At 52.3% G+C, this 3,566-nt stretch overlaps 1 long non-coding RNA gene across 1 annotated transcript; it reads left to right on the top strand.

Moving 5' to 3' along the window:
* The first annotated feature begins 1,345 nt into the window (after positions 1–1,345).
* On the top strand, positions 1,346–1,897 carry LOC135575322 (uncharacterized). The gene is made up of 3 exons (XR_010465853.1): positions 1,346–1,423; positions 1,497–1,548; positions 1,796–1,897. It is a non-coding gene; the product is annotated as an uncharacterized LOC135575322 (long non-coding RNA).
* Positions 1,898–3,566: the final 1,669 nt, after the last annotated feature.

A 3,566-nucleotide genomic window follows, 5' to 3' on the forward strand; every position in this document is an offset into this window, starting at 1 on the left:
ATTCCTGACCACGATGAAGATGGAGTGTTGTTTTTTGGTTTGTATTGCTGTATTAATAGCTGTTAATGTAATCTTTTCTCCTAGTAGAGTGTCTTGTCTCCAGAACCTTTGCAGTGGTCCCTGGTAGAACATTCAAATGTATCTCCTTGAACTCAGCCAAAGTGAGCAATGACTTGTAGTCTAGTACTGACAAATATTATTTGGGTGCTTAATTGTACGTATGTCTTTGCTTTCCTTATTGTAGGTGGTGACGGGGAAAGTGACAACTGCAGGAAGATCACCGTTAGCCCACGTCGTGTTTTCCTCTGTTGAAGATGGATTTGGTCTCTCAGCCCTCTAAAAGTTAAGTGGAGGCACGAGGGCTTGGAAGGGGCTGGGAATCGCAGGGAGGGTTTTAAGTTCTGAGACAGAAAAGGGCAGTCCCCTTTGGGCAGAGAAATGGGGTCAGACAACTTTATAGTGCGATGCCAGCGTGTGCCGGGCAGGGCCGCTCCAGCCCGCGTCTGTTGTCGTGTAGTTTGGGGAGCGTGCTTCGTGTCTGTCAGACGATCTCGGGTATCATTGTGTTCCAGGGGCAAGAAAGTCATTTCAAGCGCCATCCCGGGGTCTGGAAAGCCGGTGCCGATCGACGTAGCGCTAATCGGCTGCTGGTTTTCTTGTATCAGCAGTCGAAAGGGTACACGGTTCTTGTATCTTGAATGTTTTTTGTCAGTTGTGTTTTATGGTGTAGTTCTGGGCTGCAACAGCAGCTCTCATCTCTGCTTATCCAGTCTAAGGGACTGGCACTTCTTCCCAGCATCTTGAAGGTTTTAAGTTTTGCAGCAGCTTCTCGTATTTGTGCCGTCTCCGCATGTTTGCGCCAGGGCTGCCGTCTCGTAAGAGTCCGTGACGTTCGGCTCCTTTTTTTTCTGGGGTGGCATTAGAGGCTCCTCGCCTCACCACTGCCTCCCCGCAGGTTATTTTTATCGTTGCCGTCTCTGATTTGGAGTTATTTTTGTTGTGGAGCATTTTTGGTGTTATTGCTGTCGGGTCGTCTATAGTGTTGTGTGGAGCATCTGTCTAAGCACGTGCGCATTTGGCTCGGAGCTGCTCTGCCCGGAGGTGTAGAGTTAGGAGCGGGTGGACCGAGCTTTAGGAGTCCACGATTGATCTGTGGACATGTTATCCTGCGTAGGCATAGGCTGTGCCGTCATCTGGGACGGAGTAGCTGTGGGCAGGGGAGCGGACAGTCCGTACCGCAGTGGTTTTTGGGACTCAATTAGACCTTATTGTGTGATTCCTGAATAGAAAGCAGACCTGTGGAATGGTCAAGCTGTTGATGAGCTTCTGGTTACCTTGTTGAATACCTTGATTTCAGATGCAGAGGGACAACTTGGCACGAAAGAGCGACGGAGGAGGCGAGCCGAGCGCCGTAAGCAAGCAGGTCGGTGCGTGGTGGGAGCAGGAAGCTGTGCTGTGTGGCTCCAGCTAAGTTTGGTCGTTTCTATGTTCTCTAGGTGCGAAGCAAAGTGGAAAGCTGGGTATCGGCAGCGCAGCTCCTCTGGCAAGGTGAGCACGGAGCCGTGGTAGGGGCGAGGAGGAGCGTGGGGCCAGGGATTTATTCGAAGAGCTACGGATCTTTTTGTTTCTCGCCGTCTTAGGCGTCACAAGCGATGAGGGTTTGTGACCGCGCCCGTGGCACGGAACGCCGTGGAACTGAGCGGGAGGTGGGTGTCGCGGAAGGGGTCGGAGTCTACCCCACGGCACCGTGTGCCGGTACGGCTTAACGAGCGTGTGTTTTTTTGTGTTCCTGTAGATGTTGAAGAGGAACCCAGCGATGCAGGAAGATCCCTGTTAGCGCGTGTGGCGTTTTCTTCGTCGAAGATGGGTTAGGTCCCTCGGCCCTCTGAAAGCTAAGTGGAGGCACGGGGGCTGGGAAGGGGCTGGGAATCGCAGGGTTGGGGTTAAGTTCTGATAAGGGCCGTCCAGGAACAGTTCCCCTTGGGTGGGTCAAGTGTCTGGGGACCTTTACAGTGTGATGCCAGGGTGTGGCGGGCAGGGCAGCTCCAGCCTCTGTCTGCATTGTGTAGTTTGGGAAGCCTGTCTCGTGACTGTCCGATGATCCTGGGGTCTCGTTGCGCTCCAGGCGCACAGCATGTATCTCGGGTGCCATCCCGGGATCTGGAATGCCAGTGCCAATTGGCTTGGTGTCAATTGGGTCCTGGATTCTTGTATCATCAGCCGAAAGTGTGGGTAGTGGTTTCATTTTTCATGTTTCTGGTCAGTTGTGGTTTACGGTGTAGTTCTGGGCCGCATCATCAGCGGTTGTGCTCTGTATGCATCCAGTCTATGGGACTGGCACTTTAAGATGCTGGGAAGAAGTTCTTAGTTTTGCAGCAGCCTTGCGTGTTTGTGCCAGTGCCACCATTTCTTAAGGGGCCGTGATGTTGGGCTCTTATTTTTTTCTGGGGTTGCAGTAGAGACTCCTTGCCTCACTGCTGCCTCTCTGCAGTTTCTTTTGATTGATGTAGTCTCTGTTTTGGAGTAGTTCTTGTTATACAGCACTTTTGGTGCTGTTGATGTGTTGTCTATAATGTTTTGAGGTGCGTCTGTCTGTGCACGTGCACATTTGGCTTGGAGCTGCTGTGCCCGGAGGCGTGGAGTCAGGGGTGGGTGAATGGAGCTCTAGGGGTGCACGGTTAATCTGTTGACACGTTAAACTGCATTGGCAAAGGTTGAGCCGTCATCTGGGATGGAGTAGCTGTGGGCAGGGGAGCGGACTGTCCCTTCTCCAGTGTTTTGGAGACCTAATTAGAGCTTCTGGTGGGATTCCTAAACAGAAAGCAGACCTGTTGGATAGTCAAGATGTTCATGAGCATCTGGGTGACTTGCTGAATACCTTGATTTCAGATGCAGAGGGACAACTTGGCAAGAAACAGTGAGGAAAGAGGTGAGCTGAGCATGGTAAGCAGGTGGGGCGGTGTGTGGTGTCAGAGGGAAGTTGTGCCTTGTGCCTTTATACTGTGTGCTCGCTCTGCTTAGTGTGTGTGTGTTTTCTTGTGTTGCTGTAGATGTTGAGGAGGAACCTGGCGATGCTGGAATATCCTTGTCAGCGCACGTGGTGTTTTCTTTTGTTGAAGATGGATTCAGTTTCTTGGTCCTCTGAAAGCTAAGTGGAGGCTGGGGTGCTGAGAACGGGCTGAAAACTGCAGGGAGGGGAGTAAAGTTCAGTTTGGGGCAAGGGTTATCCAGGAACAGTCTCCTTTGGGCAGGTGAAGGGTCTAGGGAATTTCACAGTGCGATGCCAGCGTGTGCCGGGCAGGGCAGCTCCAGCCTGCGTCTGCGTTGTGGTGTAGTTCGGGAAGCCTGCCTTGCGCCTGTCAGCCGATCCTGGGGTCTCGTTGCGTTCGAGGGGCACGAAAGTTTACTCGGGTGCCATTCTGGGATCTGCAACACCGGTTCCGATTGTCGTAGTGCCAATTGGGTGCCGGTTTTGTCCTATCGGCAGGTGAAAGAGTGGAAGGTTCTTGTGTTTTGGATGTTTCTGGTCAGTTGTGTGTTATGGTGTCGTTGAGGGCTGTGTTGGC

The sequence above is a fragment of the Columba livia genome, chromosome 13 (genome assembly GCF_036013475.1).
Source record: "Columba livia isolate bColLiv1 breed racing homer chromosome 13, bColLiv1.pat.W.v2, whole genome shotgun sequence".
Lineage (NCBI taxonomy): Eukaryota > Metazoa > Chordata > Aves > Columbiformes > Columbidae > Columba > Columba livia.